The sequence below is a fragment of the Phaethon aethereus genome (genome assembly GCF_964289735.1).
Source record: "Phaethon aethereus genome assembly, chromosome: 1".
NCBI classification, from domain to species: domain Eukaryota; kingdom Metazoa; phylum Chordata; class Aves; order Phaethontiformes; family Phaethontidae; genus Phaethon; species Phaethon aethereus.
Window position 1 is genome coordinate 60,247,302 of NC_138575.1, and position 19,622 is coordinate 60,266,923.

Here is a 19,622-nt window from a genome sequence, read left to right on the forward strand (position 1 = left end):
AGTGTTTTATTTTTATCAGTCAGCCCTGTTAAAAACCCTCGAGCTCGCCATAGCCTGTGTAGTAACTCACAACACAAGATGTTTAGCGTTAGCTATGGTTTTGGTTTTTTCTTAAGCTTTGTTTGTTCTCCAGGTTTTATGTAATTTATCAGAATTTATGTGCTTCTACTTGTAAATAAACACCCTGCTGCCATGGCAGTAGATGGTCTACAAATCAGGTGAATAAATAAACAGAACAGGCCTGATCCACCAGGATGAAGGCAGCATATGAAGCTCCTGCATGTTTCCTCTTGTTTTTAGCATGTCTTTTGGGAGCATCACTTGAAGCAGCTTACTTTGCCTTACACAGTGAATATAAAGTGTTACAGCTACATTTATCTTCTTTTTTTTTTTTTTTTTTTTAACGTTCTGGTCTTCTCATAGCTTTGGAGCATCCTCTTGGGATTGCTTAGAAGCACTAAAACTTAGAGTGGCCTCTAAGCATTAGCAAGGACATTCTGTTGGCAATTCTTCTCCAGCTTAGGGAGTATCCATCACTAGGAGCACAAGTGCAGGAGCAGAAGAGCAAAGGACCTCATAAATCTGCAGGGACAGAGTCATTTCCAGCACAGGACGTCCAGTGGCATCTCCATGAATGATGATGTAAATTACCATAGTCTCAATTTCAGAAAGATTATTATGGTTTTTACCTATTGCATAACTGTTTTCCTGTTCAATCCTCTGTGTTCAGTCAAATTGAGGCTTGCTGCTACCTCCCAGCAGTTATTTGTTCCCATCTGCTCCCTTGAACCTTCGCAACCCTTCCAAATCTGTGAAACCATCAGTGTGATTGTTCAGATACTCATGCTTGCACTAAAGCAGCTGTGAAGGAAAAAGCTCTTGTAGTGTCGTTGTTTTTTGTTCGGTTGGGCTTTTTTTTTAACAAATATGATTATTACCTCTTCTGGAGGGCAGATCACATAACTTGAGTGTGGGAAGTGATTTACAGTTTCCATCTACTCATTACTGTGAAACGCTGACCTGCAAATTTTGCAGGCGTTCCCACAACCTCTGAAGAACTACTCCAGCAGGATATAAATACAGCCGTTCTCTCTTCTATCTGCAGTATTGGAGTAGCTTTTTAGCTTATCAGCAAGGAAAGCAGTGTACATGTTGGGGCACTTGGAGATCAGAGATCTCATATCTTCAAAATTATACACACTTGCATGAAAATGACCTAGACCAGGACCACAATTTGAGGCTTATTTCCTCGTTGCACTTCATCTATAAAATCCAAGGGTTTATACGGGATTTTGCTGAGCCTGTTCTGGGTCTTTGGTGTAGAGAAGGTTTCTATGTGAACCAAATATTGCTGCTAGCAGTGATTTTATCTTCTATATATTGAGACTCATCTTACCCATACTGGCTCAGATAATGTGTCAGATTCATAATGCGCTGGTGTTGCATCCTCATGGTGAGTCTTGAAATAATAACAACATGCCCAAGCTAATCAGAAGAACAAAACTCCCTTCAGCAGTAGCAGAGTTAAAGCAAAAATGGCAGCATGGTGACTGCCTCTGTTCTTTCAGTGACACCAGGTTTTTTCTGCCTGTGTTACCATTTCTGATAAACACCTTTGCACTTTTCCCTTCACAGCACTTTCAACTTTCAATAGGTTCCCACTAAAATCCACAGTTACCGTTACATTATTTTCCTCCAAAATCACATTAAGGCCATCAGTGCTGTGACACCCCCAAAATCCTACTCTGGCACAGCAGCTGCCACGTGTGCTTCAGCCGTTGTTACTGAGCTCTTCATTGCTCTCTCGCAACCCTGCACACTCGGGGTAAGGACCATGGTTTTCTTTTGTGTTTGTACAACACATAGCACAGTGGAGTCCTCGTTCAGAATTAGGCAGGAAGGATAGATCCTCCCACATTACAAAAAAACAAATAATAATGACATTAAAAAGAAAGAAAATGTACAGCAGAAATAGCTGCATTGCCAATCGATGCAAGTCAGAAGGATGGTATTAAATTTAACCTCCTACAACATTCTAGAGTTAATTTAGGGTCTGTGGGATTTTTAAGAAGAAACACGGCCTACTTTTCTGAATAATTAGACAAAAGGATTCTTGTTAAAATGTACTAAACATTTATAAAGAACAAAAAAATTTAAAGATTTTTAAATTTCCCAAAATTAAAAGCTAGAATAAGCTTTTGGGGGGAGGGGGCAGAATCTCTGCTCCTCCTGAATTTCCACAAAGTCTTTTAATTAGGGTTTTTAATTAAGCCCCCAAGGTGACTCCTAATATTTTTTTTGGGCAGAATGTAAGAAGTTAAATGTTGAATTCTGTCTCTGTGACCATCTTTACTGAAATTAATTTTTTATGGCAGAGACAGCACACACACATATGTAGTTGGGCACAAGGAAATCTGAAAGAGCTCAGAAAGACTAGGACTGACACCACTGAAGCCACTTCAGGGATATACCCTGCACTGGACACCCTTCACTCATCCTTTGTGTCCTGGCAGGTTTTTCCTGCAAAGAGGAACAGTTGGGTTTGCCCTGGGTCCTTTTTTTCAGTTCTCTCTCCCTTTTCCCAGTGCAGGTCTGGGAAAGAGAGCTTTATCTGTGAAGTCCTTGAATGTGGAGATCCCCGATGTGGCTTTTTGCGAGCCACCCTAACTAAAACCGGTGAGTGAGAAGGACCTCCATCTTTGTGCAAGGGCCCAGCTCAAGCATCAGGCACTAGTGGGCATGAGAGGGATCCTAGGAGGATGCTAGTGAGACAAGACAGTATTTGCCAAAGAAAAGCTCCAAGCTTTGGCCTCTGCCTGAATGAGGTTTAGCAGAGAGGTGGGGAAGGGGAAATGATGTGATAACGATGCCACATGGGCTTGTACTGTAGGGCATGGGACTGATCTAATGACTCCTACAGAGGTTGTTATTTATTGTTCATATATATAGGCTGTTTTCATGCTTTTCAGGCTTATACTGTGTTTTGTTCTTCTATTTCTCACCTGAGCTTTGCGTAAAGACTCACTGAAGCAGAAACTGAAACTCAATTGCTCCTGGCTTATTCTTTCCCAGTGAATATTTAAACATATTTCCTTATAAAGGAATCAGATCCAGAGGAGGCTGTGAAGGAGTGTAATTCCTGAATACCCTGTAGCCTAGAGGGAAGGGCTGGGCTGAACATCCTGAACTGAGGAGGGGATGGAGAACGTTCCTGAAATTAGTTTCCTTTAGGAATGTCCTTTTCACTGAAGCATGGCAGTAAATCTCTCTCCATGAATAGTTAGATGTATTCCATTTTGTAAGAAATGGTGTCAATAAATGGAGATGCAGAGCACACATTCAGGCCTAGTGGAAGGAAGACATAGTCTAACCTTGCAGCTGAAACAGCATAAGCTCGCACGTCTAACTTGAGAGCAAATCAAACCCGTATCACCCAAGGTTGGAGCTGTAGGCAGGATGTGCAATGGCCATGAGTAGCACTCCTGCTGAACCTTCAAGAAACATACATGCTGTCACAGGAGGTATCTATTAAATTCCCTGTGTTTGAGAGCACAAAGCCCTGGCATTGGCCAGGTGAGGTCCTGAGATCTCTGCTACAAGAAGCAGCGTAAATAAGCATGCTATAAACTGTTTTCTGTGGTTAGACCTTTCTGTCACCCAGGCTAGTTTCCCTAGTAATGATCACTCTGCTATCTCTACCCAACAGCACCAGCACATCAGTATCAGCAGTGTAAACATACCTTCTGTAGCAATGTGCTTGCAGAACCACATACTATACAAACAAAAAATTCATCTTGCTTGAAATATGGCTCTGTAACACCATAACTGTGTTCTTATGGTGGCTCAAATCACTCCCTTCTCACACAGAGACAGACATGAGAACCGTGTTCATACCAGCTCAAGTCCCTGCAACAGGATAGCCAGATGCACCCAGCACCATTCCCAGTCTGACCATCCAGCTTCTCAGCTGTCCCCAGCTCTCTCCTGCCACTTCCAAATCTGATACTGGCTTGGAAAGCACTTGCCCTGTGCTCCACTGATTTGTGTACATGCCTCCTATGAAAGACAAGAAGAGAAAAAGAAGGATCTGAGCATGTAGGAAGGTAAATTGTTCCTCAAATGAAGCTTTCACTACAGCAGAGACATCAGTAACATCTTTCTCCAGTAGATTTGTTAACAGCTAGTAAGAGAGGATGGAGGAGCCAGCACCACTGCCTTTGTGTGGTTAAAGAGACAACCAACCTCCAGTGGGGGAATGGAGACTGGAAGCCAGGCTGTGGTTATCTAGTGCTTATATAAAACCTTGGCTTGCGAGAGAGCTGCTGACCAGGGGCACCGTGAGAGCTGTGAGCAGCACCACTCCAGCACAACAGCAGTGTTAAAAATGCAGTGCTGAAACCTAGCTACTGTGTCTGCAAGTACATATCCCAGGCTTTAAGAGTCTCAGCAGCTTCAGGGATGGTTCCATAGGATAATCCAGGGTAGGGGTTGCTGGTTTGCCCACCAAATAATGTGGGGAAATTCCTGATGATGCTTTGCCCCATGGTCCCAGCTGTGAGATGTGCCACTAGGGTAAGTCGGATGGAGGTGGGTGAGGCAGAGCCATGGTGTTTGCCTGCAGAGCACTAAATTACCGCAGTATCATCATCTGACAGAAGTATAAAGAGATGTTCTTCTGTTACAGCAAGGGGGGAGTGGATAATTGCACCACAGGGACACCTCTGGGAGTCAGCCATTTGTAGCTAATCAGAATTACTCATCTGTTTGGTAAACTTTTATTTCTTTTATGACAAGAGGAAAAATTGACTAAGGATGCAGCCAGGAGATACAGTAAACACACCAGCCTGGGAGGCCTGTGGATGGAAGCTAAGGAGCGTGCAAAGGAATCATTTAGCAAGCTTGTTTTCAGATGGAAATGCTGAGTGCAGGTAGTCTGCTGCTGCTTTTAATGTTGAGACTGGTCAATGCATCTCTCACTATGTCGCTGAGATGGATTGTATTTTAATAAGCTTGGCTTCCATAGTGAACAGCTTAATGCTCCACCTGACGGATGATGCTTCGTTGGAAGGCTTGCAGCTCCTGCCAGGGCAGCATCTTGCTGAGGTGGAAATGTGGTGTCAGCAGCAGGGAAGAGTCCAGCTCAAGGTGTCCATCTCTCTTGTACACACACACACAGCCTGCCTTCTGAAAGTGCTAGCAGAAGGCAGGAGGAAAGCAGCAAAGACCTACTTAACAAGCACGAGTGCTGGTGCTATAGCTTTAGCCCTTCACAGCCTAGATGCTACAGTTGGATTTTCAAATTTAATGAGCATCATGGTGGAAACTGGCCTCCTCTGTCCACACAGGCATTTGCAGGAGTGTCTGAAATCAGGACAAAGCCAAAAGAAGAAGGGGCCCTAGAGTGTCCATTTGCCCTGCAAGTCATCACAGCTGGTTCCCCAGCTGGGCCTATTCTCACCTGGAGCATTTTCTCTAACCTGATGGTGGAGTTCCCTCAGCAGCAATCTGCTGTATCATGCCAGGAATAATTATTTTCTCATTACCACTCCAGAGTGTCTCTATGGACCAAAGGGAATAAGCTTCTGATGAGAAAGGAGGAGAGATTGTTGATTCGGCATGTGGCATTCCTGACCTGCAGCGTGAATCACAGGCGTGTGAAAGACCATTGATCTCTCCTGCCTGCTGGGCAGCACATACGTTCTTTATTTCCCCTCCCCAGAACTAAACTTCCTTGCTACAGGAGTTTGGAGGGAAATAGCATGGAAATAACAAAGAGAAATCCAGGAGACGCCACGTTAACTACCTTTTGTATCCTTATGATAGACGGGTTTATGAAATACTTCTAGCCACCTAAGAAGCCCAGAGCAAGGCTTTTACAATAACTGTTATTATGGGGAAAAAAAGTAAATTAATCCTGCTCATATAATCACAGAGACCTGCAGTCTGACTTTCAATTACTTATTTATTATCTTCATTTCCTGAGGAAACAAGCCTTATGAAATTGCTCTTCTGCCTGCTGCTTCCCCACCTCCTTCCCTGCATTTAAGTCATTACCTAATTTCAACCGACCTTTAAGTAGGTTTCAGAGATATGAAACTCCTATGCCTTTGTAAGAATTGGGTCTGGATAGAGGAAAGGGATCCAAATCAATGTCACCATAGAAGGAAATGTTTCAAAGTGATGTCTACAGTTACCTGCTTTGCTCAGCCCGCTCATGCAGGTCTTCTGTAGAACAACCTTCCCTCTACCTAGCTGCTGAATTAGGGACAAGGGAGGGGAATGCGAGCCCCACGAGGCAGCAAAGTGGGTGAGCAGGCTATGGAAAGCCCTGCAGGCAATGACACTGTATAGGAATTGGGAAGACAGGGAGTTAGAATCATAGAAACATAGAATCATAGAATAATTTGGGTTAGAGGGGATATTTAAAGGTGATCTAGTCCAGCCCCCCTGCAATGAGCAAGGACATCTTCAACTTGATCAGGTTTCTCAGAAACCCGTCCAACCTGACTTTGAACGTTTCCAGGGATGGGGTATCTACCACCTCTCTGGGGAACATGTTCCAGTGGTTCTCCACCCTCATTCATTGTGAAAAATTTCTTCCTTATGCCTAGTCTAAATCTACCCTCTTTTACTTTAAAACCATTACCCCTTGTCCTATCACTTCAGGCCCTGCTAAAAAATCTGTCCCCATCTTTCTTATAAGCCCCCTTTAAGTACTGGAAGGCTGCAATAAGGTCTCCCCAGAGCCCTCTCTTCTCCAGGCTGAACCACCCCAACTCTCTCAGCCTGTCCTCATAAGAGAGGTGTTCCATCCCTCGGATCATTTTGGTGGCCCTCCTCTGGACCCGCTCCAACAGGTCCATGTCATTCCTGTGCTGAGGGCTGCAGAGCTGGATGCAGGACTCCAGGTGGGGTCTCACCAGAGTGGAGTGGAGGGACAGAATCACATCCCTCAACCTGCTGGCCACACTTCTTTTATGAAGCCCAGCATATAGTTGGCCTTCTGGGCTGTGAGCGCACATTGTTGGCCCATGTCCAGCTTTTCATCCAGCAGTATCCCCAAGTCCTTCTCAGCAGGGCTGCTCTCAATCCCTTCAGCCCCCAGTCTGTATTGATACTGGGGGCTGCCCCAACCCAGATGCAGGACCCTGCACTTGGTCTTGTTGAACCTCATCAGGCTCACATGGGCCCATTCCTCAAGCTTGCCCAGGTCTCTCTGGATGGCATCCTGTCCCTCAGGCATGTCAACTGCACAACTCAGCTTGGTGTCAACTGCAAACTTGCTGAGGGTGCACTCGATCCCACTGTCTATGTCACTGATGAAGATATTAAAGAGTACTGGTCCCAATACAGACCCCCTGAGGGACACCACTCATCACCAATCTCCATCTGGACATTGAGCTGTTGACCACTATCCTCTGGATGCAACCATCCAACAAATTCCTCATCCACAAAAGAGTTCACCCATCAAATCCATCTCTTTCCAACTTAGAGAGAAAGATGTTGTGGGGGACTGTGTCAAAGGCCTTACAGAAGTCCAGATGGATGACATCTGTAGCTCTTCCCTTGAACACTGATGTGGTCACTCCACCATAGAAGGCTACGAGGTTGGTCAGGCAGGACTCGCCCTTGGTGAAGCCACGCTGGCTGTCTCGAATCACCTCCTTGTCCTTCTTGTGCCCTAGCATAGCTTCTAGGAGGATCTGCTCCATGATCTTCCCAGGCACAGAGCTGAGGCTGACAGGTCGGTAGTTCCCAAGGTCCTCCTTTCTACCCTTTTTAAAAATGGGTGCAATGTTTCCCTTTTTCCAGTCCCCAGGGGCTTCACCTGACTGCCATGACTTTTCAAATAACATGGAGTGTAGCTTGGCAACTACATCAGCCAATTCCCTCTAGACTCTGGGATGCATCTCATCAGGTCCCAGAGATGTGTATATGTTCAAGTTCCTCAGATGGTCTTGAACGTGATCTTCTTTGACAGTGGGAAGAACTTTGCTTCTCCAGTCCTTGTCTTGCAGTCCATCCACTCGCAAGGTGTGGGAAGACAGACTGCCAGTGAAGAGTGAAGCAAAGAAGTCACTGAGTACCTCAGCCTCCTTCTCATCTGTTGTTACCAGTCTTCCAGTCTTGCTCATCAAGGAGGGTACGCTTTCTTTGACCTTCCTTTTCTGGCTGACATACCTGTAGAGGCCCTTCCTATTATTCTTTACATCTCTTGCCAAGTTCAGCTCCAGCCACGCCTTGGCCCTCCTGACCCTGTCCCTATACAACTGGGCAGCATCCCTGTACTCTTCCCAGGATGCCTGTCCCTGCTTCCACTGCCTGTACATTTCCTTCTTGCCCTTTTAGTTTGACCAGCAGGTCTCGACGCAGCCATGCCAATCTCTTCCCTTCCTTTCCCTATTTCCTACACCTGGGGATCGAGAGCTCTTGCGCTCTATGGAAAGCGTCCTTAAAGATCTGCCAGCTCTGTTCTGCTCCCTTGTCCTTGAGGCCAGTTTCACAGGGTGTCCTATTGACTAACTCCCTGAAGAGCTGGCATTTTGCTTTCCTGAAACTCAGGGTCCTGACTTTACCCTTTGCCTGCCCCATATCCCTCAGGACTGCAAACTCCACCAGTGCATGATCACTGCAGCCCAGGCTGCCTCCAACCTTGACATCACCAATTAGCTCACTTGCATTAGTGACCAACAGGTCCAGTATCGTATTCCCTGTGGTAGGTCTGTTTATTTGTGGCTTAAGAAGTTATCTTCAATGCAATCCAGGAGTTTCCTGGATTGCCTGCAGCTCATCATGCTACTTTTCCAGCAGATGTTGGGGTGGTTGAAGTCCCCCAGCAGGATGAGAGCCTGCGAGCGTGTCTTCTATAGCTGGAGTAAGAAGGCTTGATTTGGGTGGCCCGTAGTAGACACCAACCACAAGGTTCCCTTTGTTGCCTCGGTCTCTGATTCTTACCCATAAGCTTTCAGCCTGCTCGTCGTTATTCTTCAGAGAATATCTATTTCTTGAAGTAGAGGGCAAGGTCTCTGCCCCTCCTTCCTCACCTGTCCTTTCTGAACAGCCTGTAGCCATCAATAGCCACAGTCCTAGGTGGTTATCCTATGGGAGTTAGGGGGGCATGTATAGGAGCAGGGGTATAAATGAAGGTGAAACAGGGCTTTAATAATCTTGTTGCCATCGGAGCATGATATTTGTGGTGGTGCCAGCAGCACTAGCTGCATCCCAATCATAAGAGCACAGGCTAAAAACCAGCCTCTATCCCAAAGGACTCCACACCAAAAAATTGCCTGTCATTTTTGTGGAGTCATTTAGGCCTTCTTCCAATGCGGAGTTTAAGCTTATCAACGACCTAAATCATTTGAAGAAACCCATTGGCTTCAGCTGGGCTGTTTCCCAAATCGGGCACAAGGTTGCATAACTTGTTGAATCAAAGACTTGCAGAGTGAAGTGAGGAGTGAGGTGGCATTGTGGTAATCACCCCGCGCAGGCATAAGTGGCCATTAAACCTATTTGGATGCTTTGGGTAGCGAGGCAAGCCTGTGCAGTTAAATAGTGTGCTGATAGTTCCAGTAACAATTTAGTGAAGTGCAGGGCAATATTTCAGATAATAAGGCAATCTTATCTACTTGTCAAAAGTAAAACCTGAAAATTTTAAGGACCCTATTGTATTTTGCCTGAAAGAAAAAAGGAGCTAGAAGAGACTTGATTGAGGTATTCATAATTATATGAGAAATAGTGAAAACTAATCAGTCTGTGCTTTTTATATTGTCACATAATGCAAGAACAAGGGGACTCTTAAAATGTAAATTAATAAGCAGTACATTTAGCGTTCGAATGTATTTAGTGAATCGTGTTACAATTACAGTATATATAAATAATCCACCAATTTCCATAAAACTATCTGATAAAATTCACCCATAACAATAGTTCATTTCCCAATTCACTTCTCATTATTTGAAATCCTTTAGAAACCCAAGGGAAGTTGTGGGCTGGGGATTGTAAAAGGCTGTATATTTAGAACAAACCCGAGGAGCAGACTGACTTGTGCAGCATGTACTCCCCTTCAGAAACTCACAGCCCTAGGAAGTTAAGGACACTAATGCAGAGGCTGGCTAAAAGGAAGGGAAAAAAGAGCCCACACTGGATAATTTTATGACCATTAGTAACATTTGTATCTATACAAGCTAAGATAATTATAATGGTAATCATATGTCATGCTTCAGAGCCTAAAGTGATTGCCTGCAGAGGCCAGGGAAGCCTTGGAGAGTTTCCATTGAAAGGAAGATTAGAAATGCTTTAGATTATTTAATTTTGTCATATTGGACATAGCAGAAAGAAGATACTTATCTCCCCCTTTAAAAGCTTTTCCCTTCTCCTTTCTGAATCAGTTTCTTCCCTGTTGGCTTGACCTGTAACCTGGTATCCCCATTGGCAGCTTCATTATTTTTTTGCCTTTCCCATCTATTTCATGCCTGGATCTTGCTGGTTTCCCCCAGATCTGTTTCCCAGTGTCTCAATCCATTCCTCTCTTGTGCTTGCCTCGTTCACCCCCAAGGATATCTCACCTCCAATGTGAAGAGGCTATCCTTGCATCCAGTGCCCTTGACCAGAGTTCATTAGCTATGACTTTGTTGCTCCCCAAGTGGCATCAGCCTCTTCTCTTTGCATGCGAGCAGCTCCCTCCATCATGGGAGCCTTTTCCAACCAGGTTCTCCAGGCTGTCAATATTTCTGTATCCCAGTCTTTCCACTAAGATTCGTAGGAATCATGATACTAGCATCAGGCAAGACAGTCCCTTTTACAGATTATCCACTGTTTTAAAAACTGAAGGAAGTGAATAAAGAATCAGAAATGCCTTGTTGCCTTTTAACTATTGTAAAAGTTGCTGTGGGATCTGATTACCTGATGTCCTCCTCCTTTCCCATCCTCCTGCCTTTCTCCACCTTCATTGCACAATGATCCCATGTAGGGCCAGATTCAGATAACCTCTCACAGAGAATTTTAGATATTTCCACAAAGTGAAGTCTCCACTGACTTCAGTGAACCAACACGTGTAATAACAGGTATGAAAGAATGTCAGAAACCAGCCTCAGGTGAAGACGAAGTGATCATTCTCCACACTGACGAAGAAATGAGATAGAAAAGAAATAGTGTCCTTTTATTACTCTGTGCCACCTACTTGCAGCAACACAGTGAAGAATAATTGACAACAAAAGGCTGCTATTTCTCTCCCCATGCAAGGAAGATGGAAGTATAGACAGAGCTTTTATTGCTTCCTGCCACACGATATCCAGCCACACAATTTTCTGAGCCTGTTGCAGAAGATGCTATTGCAAGGAAATACCTGCCTCTGGCTACTCCTGTGCTAAATGCAACAACCAGGTTGTGACTTTCTGAGGTTGTGTGCATGTAGCAAGACAAAGGAGCAGGTCATGAACACACTGATCCCTTTGAGCCATTTGCTTTCTGCCTACGGTAATAGCTTCTCACTAAGGTTTCATATGATCTCAAAGGATCAACTCTGTGTTTAGGAGCAGCAGAGCTGTTGATGGGTCTGGATCATACTTTAAGCACTTAAATCCCCTGAAGAGGAGCTTGGGCACACACTGAGGTGCTGAGCGTGCCTGGGGCTTCTCCTCCGCAAACCGTCGGCCTCCTCAAGCAGGTCTGCAGATGTGGGTGATCGGCAGTGCCGGTCTGGAAGGAAGGCAGGGGTGACAGCTTAGCTGGCAGCATCTACAAACCCTGGGATGTTGCCAAGCTCCTGCTCTGCTCTGGCATGCATCGCTCTTGAGGTGGAGTTTATGCCAAAGCTGTGACTGAGTCCTGAGACCAGGCACGTGGGAGAGATCTGATAAATTTATTTTCCCTGCCAGTGAAGTAAGGAAAATAAGAAGGAAAATCGTAGTTTGAGAACAAAAGGCAGCTATCATAAAGGTATGGAGAATTATGAATGGCAAAAGGAAGGCCGAGGAAGCACTGCTAGTCAGTCTTTTTGGTAATAAAAAATAAATTGGTGACCATTGAATGAAATTACAAAGCAACACATTGTGAGTGGGTGAAAGGTAATGTTGTTTACAAAATGTGTAATTAAACAATGTTATTCACTGCTCCAGAGATTGAGAGGGATGGCTCTCCAGGTTCAAGAAGTGATTCAGCATTTATATAAATAAAAAGAACATCTGCAAGGACACTAGCTAAATACAATTACAAGGGCTATCAATCCTCATGCTTCAGGGCATGGTTACCTGCTAAGGTCAGGAAGAAATCTCTTCATGGTATAGCACTAAAAAAGTAAAATGCATTATTGGGCATTGATGGGTATTGGATACCTTATTAGATGGTCCTTTAATCTGTTCCACTATGCAATTCTTTTTTTCTTCCACATCATAAATCAGTGAAGCATTTAGGTGTGTGCTTAAATTCCATTTTGAAATCAATAGGACTTAAATATGTGCATAAATGTAAGTGCATGATTAAGTGCTTTCCAGAATAGATATATTAAGCACCTACTTAAATTTTTAGATGTATTGAAGTGATTTTTGGTTCTGGACTGATGTTTCAGTGCCCAAATCACACACACAAAACCAGTAGAACTTACTGTATCTCATATATTATCAACTGACTTTGCAGAAACTCCATACAACAATGTACAGCCAGTTCGAAAAAACTTCAACCTTTCATCTCAAAACCCCATGAACTTGTGACTATACCTCTACAGTTCATTCATACAGATAATCCAATATGCACACAGACATAATCACACTGGTCTAAAATAGTTAGTATCTTCATCTTTGGGCCTTCTTTGGTGTGAATAAAATGAGCTTTGCCATCTGCTATAGCCTTCTTCCTCATATTTGTGTCCTACTGGTTCACCTTGCAGTTCTAGGTAAGGCAGCAGCCAGGCACTGAAGAGCTGTCTGAAGATTTAAGCTTCCCTTTAAACTCTGAAGCCCATGCCTTTTTATCCTCCTTTCTTCTTAGAGGAGATATCACTCAGTCCCAACAGTCTTTCAGGGTCAGTAGCAGGACTCTGAATACAGGGGAAACCCAGTGCCGACCTGATCTCTCTACAGAGTCAGGACATAGTAGCCAATCCCCATGGGGAAAGGGGTTTCACCTGGAGGACTTCTTATGGAATTACAAACAGAAGCTTGAGTGTTATTCACAGTCTTTCTCAAATGTTGCTGGCAGGTGATTAAACAGCTTGGCAGATGCAGGAGACCAGGGCAACAGACGTGGCTGAAGGATAGATGTTAACAACAACCCAAGTTCTTGCAGCCTATAGTGTTACTTAATTAAAAGGCTACTTAAAATATCACCACAACGGTGGGAGAGGCTCCTCTCTTGTGGGTCCGTCTTCCCTGTTTTCCTCACTGGACCAATTGCTCCTTGCAGAGGAGCTGTGGCAAGTCACCGGGGCTGGGAGAGCCTCAGTGGTGTGCAGCAGGCAGTAATTCTTCCTTCCAGAGGCTGAGTGTTCAGCCTGAGCAGCGCTCATAGGGACCTACGCGCTGAGATTAAGAGAACATTGCCAATGACTTATGGAGGAGCTGGAACTAGGCCTTTATGGAATACTAAATAATTAAATCAAACCTCATGGAGAGGTGAAATAGATCTCTAACACTTAAGAATCAGCACTTAATAGCACACAGAAAGGCATAATTTTCAGTCTGTATAGGTAGATATTATGGATCTGTGCTAATAAGGAAAACCATAAATTGAGGGATTTTTCTTGAACAGCTCTTTTCTCCCCCTGATCGTTAAACATGAAAGTAAAGATGTTGTCTGGTGTAGTCAGACATACTTCTTGAATTGCTATTTGCTTCCAGCTTCATTCAAGATAAAATTTAAACTGCTTAGTTTAAATGCACAATCCTAGATACCTATAAAAGAGCGACTTGCACGAAGCGTTAAGCAGGTGCTTTCTGCAAATCTGTTCTGCTTAAGTCATTTCTAGTTCAGTGTTCAGAAGGTACCTAACCTGGTGCCTGACCAACCTGATAAACGTCTATCATGAAACAACTGGCTTGGTAGATGAGGGAAGAGTAGCAGGTATTGTCTACCCAGACTTCAGTAAGGCTTTCAACATTGTCTCCCATAAGATCCTCATAGACAAGCTGTTGAAGTATGGGCTGAATAAGCAGACAGTGAAGTGGATTGAAAACTGGCTGAATGGCTGGACCCAGAGGATGCTGATCAGTGGCACAAAGTCTAGCTGGAGGCCAGTAACTAGCGGTGTCGCTCAGGGGTAAATACTGGATCAGATCCTGTTTAATGTCTTCATTTAATGATCTGGACAATGGAACAGAGTGTACCCTCAGCAAATTTGCAGATGACAGGCTGGAGAAATGGTCTGATGGGGACCTCATGAAGTTCTGCAAGGGACCCCAGGCACCAGTAAATTCTGGGAGCAGCCTGTCTGGAAAGCAATGTGGCAGAAAAGGACCTGGGGGTCCTGGTGGTCATCAAGTTGAACATAAGCCAGCAATGTGTCCTTGCGGCAAAGAAGGCTAATGGTATCCTGGGCTGCATTAGGAGGAATGCTGCCAGAAGGTCGAGGGAGGTGATCCTTCCACTCTACTCAGCACTGGTGAGGCCACACCTGGAGTGCTGGGTGCAGTTCTGGGCTCCTCAGTACAAGAGACATGGACACATTGGAGAGAGTCCAGTGAAGTCATCTAAGGTGATTAAGGGACTGGAGCATCTCACATATGAGGAAAAGCTGAGAGACCTGGGACTGTTCAGCCTGGAGAAGAGAAGTCTCAGGGGAGATCTAATCAATCTCATCATCATCAAACCTCATACAAATACCTGAAGGGAAAGTGCAAAGAAGACGGAACCACGCTCTTTTCAGTGGTGCCCAGTGACAGAACAAGGGGCGATGGGCACTAACCAAAACACAGGAGTGTCCTTCTGAACATCAGAAAACACTTTTTTACTGTGAGGGTGACCAAGCACTGGCACAAGTTTCCAAGGGAGATTGTGGAGTCTCCATCCTTGCAGATATTCAAAAGCCATTTGAACATGGTCCTTGAGAACCAGCTCTAGGTGGCCTTGCTTGAACAGGGACATTGGACAAGATGACCTCCAGAGGTCACTTCCAATCTCAGCCGTTCTGTGATTCTGTGATAACCAAAAGCCACAGGCACAATTGCATGTCTTAGCCTACGCTTTTCTGTTTAAGGCATCAAAGAGAGTGTTAAAACCCTTCCAAAGAAGTTTCCATGTACTGGAAGATTCCCTTTATCCTTTGGGAAGCTCTAGTAATAGCATGTTGGGAGCTCTTTTGCACATGTAATATTGTCTATAATTTTAGTAATGTGTTCTGTCTCAGGATTTCTTGAACTTCTAAACCATTAGCATTTCCTAAAGGATAGTATGTACAGCTATGATTTCGTTTTAATATTTATAAGGACAGTATCAAAATGTGTACTCAGAGCTTCTACAGCGTTTGTGTTTCTGCATCTCCGCTCTGCTCCCATTAGACAGAGCTCTACACCCTTTTTCTTCTCAGCTCTCATTTCATGAGAGGGCTGCAGAAGTTCAGCACTCTCTGGGTTAACGCTCAACACAAGTGAAAATCTTTATCTCACAGTGTGTGGGACAAATTGAATTTGAAACAGTTACAGAGGGTCATTAATTCTTCAAATGGACATTGCATGAGTCTCCCATAAACTGAAACATAGCTGGTGCTGCCCAGATTCATCTGGAGAGGTTATTATTAGGGAACCGGAGGTGTTTTCAAATGCAGGGGTGTAATTTATCATGACTAGGTTTTGTTAGCAAGGAATTTAGACAGTTTCTGTTACTGCAACCTAATAAGTCATTTTATCAGCATATTTATTTCCTTGGCTGCTGGCATCTCAGCAACCCTCATACCCTCTTAGTACCACATGGCAGGAAAACAACTGACAAATAAAGAGAAATCATTGGTTGTGAACTCACTGAAATTGCATATTCCATCTGGGAAGCTTGGATAATGCAGTTCAGTAATAAAGCAGAGTCCATTAAAGGTATACAGACCTCTTGCTCTCACTCGCGTCTCATCTTATACTGTATATTGAGGAAAGAAACTATAACCAAAGGAATACATCATGAAATCCTACCCAGCTACCTAGCCGTAGGGGAAACTGGCAGCAGTGTTTCTGGATACAGAACAGGCAAGGGTCCTAAGAGGAAGCCCAAGGTAAATGACAGCAGAGCTGGGCCTCCCTGCTTTACTCCCTCCCCAAACACTGGAAGACTTGCACAGATACCCACCTTACCCTAGGTAGACCTCCAGACCTCTGCATAATCTGGGGTCGCAAGCAGCTGGTCTCTCCCCTTAGAAAGAACAGCTTCAATTAGGTCTTGCAAGATCAATGTCTCCTGGTTCAGCTCATGTCTGCTATTGCTAAATAATTAACCACTTATTTGGCAAGTACTTTATATCTTGTCCTGTCCCTGCATCTCCAACCACACACACAAACAGAAGGGCAATTAAAAGTGCATTTACCTGTGACCCTCAGGGATTGGAACATGCTGTGAGAGTCAATATATTTTGCTTCTATTAGACTAGCAGAGGAGCAAATTCCAACGTTTAAGAGCACCAAGGAAAAGTAACATGCAGCCAGAATAGCAAGATCTCCAATATGGAGACTATATGCAGAAAATCCCAAGCTTTTCTTCAATTTCTGTAATGAACAAAAACAGTCTTAGGAAGGGAAACCACAGCTCACAGCTGGGAGGGCTTTGTAAATCAGAGGCAACTTCTCAACTTGTTTCTAAAAGCTATGAGAAAACTGCAGAAGTACAGAAGAGATCTTCCATTTCCTCTCACAACCACAGTGGAGTTAGCAGGCAGCCGTGCCCTGTCCCAGACAGAAACAGCTTGGCAGGACAGCCGTGAGGGCAGCAGAGGAAGAATACCTGTTAGAAGCACAGGGCCAGATTTAGTGTAAGGAGGCGGTACCAGGCCATGTGGCAGCCAGCCATCCTTCCTGCCCCTCTTGTTGCTCCCCATGTGCTGCAAGCCCTGTCTGCAGACACCAGCTCTTGTAGGACCAGAGGAAAATTTTCCACTTAAATATTTTTATACTGGAAAATCACAGTTTGAGTTGGTTCACTTTATTTTAATGAAACAAAGAGTGTGGGTAGAAAGTGAATTCGCTCCTTGTGCTTTACATTTCATAGGTCAGTCAAACTCCAGGAAAACTGAGACGCTGGCAAGGAAGGAATCAGTCAACTGGGGGAGACAGATAATTTTGAAATTCTGCTTACTAAAATGGAAAGGAAAATATTGCCATGACAATTCTTTTTGGTAAATTCCTAGGAAGATCCTAATTTCTGGAAAACTTGTCTTTGGAAAGAGAGCTAGAGGTAGTTTTACAGCCAGGACATCTGCACCACAGTTGTCTCATGTTCTCTCTGATCACATATCCAGACAACAAGAGGGACAAGCCTGAACAGCTGGGGAATATCCCTGAAGGTTATTGACACAAACGATCAACTGCCTGAACATTTCTTTGGTGCTTATTAGCAAAGAAGGAAAGGAGCTACTGAAGGACAGTCCCTGCCCGTTCTTGTCAAGATCAGTCAGGACTCAGCAGCAACATGGTCTCAACAAATCAGTAGAGAAAAATGATCTGCCACCTTTGTTAAGAGGCATTAAATTGAACAAACCAGTGAGGTCTCAAGTACTGAAAGTTATTTTGCAACGGATGAAAGATGTACAGAGCCCCAAAGAGCACCCCAGTCCCTCTCTTCCATGTCTTCATTCATCTTTCCCATAAAATCAAAAACCAAGGACAGAGGGGTATTCATATGACTTCAGTATATACACGCTGTGAACAGTTTAATCTGCAGGCACTTTCTCAATGTCTAAAAACTTAAAAAGAAAAGCCAGAAGGAAACTCAGCCTGGACATGATGTGACATCTTTCTGCTCATGAAGAGCCAGTCCTTTCATCCCCCCTCTGAGACTACTTGTTCGAAGACTAGATCTGTATTAGAAACGTACAGAGTTTCTTAGAAGCAGCACCTTGGATTTAACAGCAGGTTAAGTATTTACATTGGTCAAAGACTCACAGTGATTATGGCCATCAAGGAGAAAAGCTATTCTTAGCCTTGAAATAGCCAAAGCAGAATATTTCCAAACATTGCGCCCAACCCTGTCTTCTTGGTCTGAACATTGTTGTGTGGAAAGCAATGAATAGGTTTAGCTTTGTTGACTTCAATGAAGTTACTGCTGGTTTTACACCAATAAAAGCAGAGTTGGAGGCAGCGTGAAATTGGCAATAATGGGAAGTGATTGCTCAATCTGCCATTCAGTGGGCTTCTAGTGACCAATGACAGTTGTGTGCACAGGAATGCTCTAATGTAGTTAACAAAGCCATTTACTACTAATTACAGTACTAGTTATACTCTAATATCATGTATTCCTAAATAAGCAATTATTTCTTGCTGTGCTTTGCAAAAAGCTTCTTGCTTTTATTTCCAGGTGGAAAGCTGGCTGGTCAGAAACCCTTGTTTCTCATCATTAGGCTCTATCTGACACTCTTGGTGTCATGTCTGTTTTAAGGAACACATCTGTGCTGAGCTACAGGATGGTCAGAGAGAAGAGCAGGAAACAAGTGGACTGTGTAGGTTATATCCACCTGCCAATGTAAAAACTAACCCTTGAGCCAGCCTTATTTGTCTTTTCAAACTACCTCATGTCAGAGGGTGGGACTCATGTCAGAGCACAGGACCCCTGCGAGGAACAAACAGGGGAATTAATGTTCTCTCTGTGGCAGGGATGGGACAGGGTGGTGCGGCACTTGTGACAGCTTCCCTCATCCCTGGGAATTCACAGCACAATTTTATATCAGTTCAAAGTGAAGACTAAGAACAGTAGGAGAGGCAGAACTAGAAAGAAGCCTTGGCTTTGGGTGCCTGTATCTGAAGCCAGGATATTGTCCTCACAGAATATTTGCCATGTACATAATTAAACCCCTAAGTGCCAGCTGAACTGGAAATCATGCTGTGTGGTGCCTCTCCTACCGTCTGAATGACTGTTAGACAGTTGGCTCTGTTTTGACACACAAATGCAGTCTATCATAGGCCCATTCATCTGTCATCTGTTGCCTGCTTGTTTCTTTTCCCATTTAGTTGTGTACAAGATGAAATGTTTTCCTCCTGCTGCTTGTCTGGTTTTTTTACACTTCATTTTCTTTGCTGTTTTTTATGTACCCACAACAAAATAGCCACACAGAGTCACATTGCCAGGAATAATCGTGGATTGAAGCTATATTGGCTTAAGAAATAAACAGCCATCTTCACATTTTTCCTTTCTCTTTCTCATTAAAAAGCTGAAATTAACATATTATTAATTAGACTTCAGTCTTTGCCCCCCTCCCTTCACTTTAAATAATTAGTAGAAGAGCAGGGGAGAAGTTATCAGGCATTGTTATACATTCATTACTGCGGCATATTAAACAGAGAGCCAAAGTAATGATAGAGTAATGCAGCCAAAGAAAATTACCTGTATTATATTGTCATAGGCGATTGAGATACAGACAGTTACATGTATACAAACCACAGAAACTGTTTAAAGAGCAAGTAATTACGGGGCCAGGGGCCAGGGAGTTTTAGATAAATACT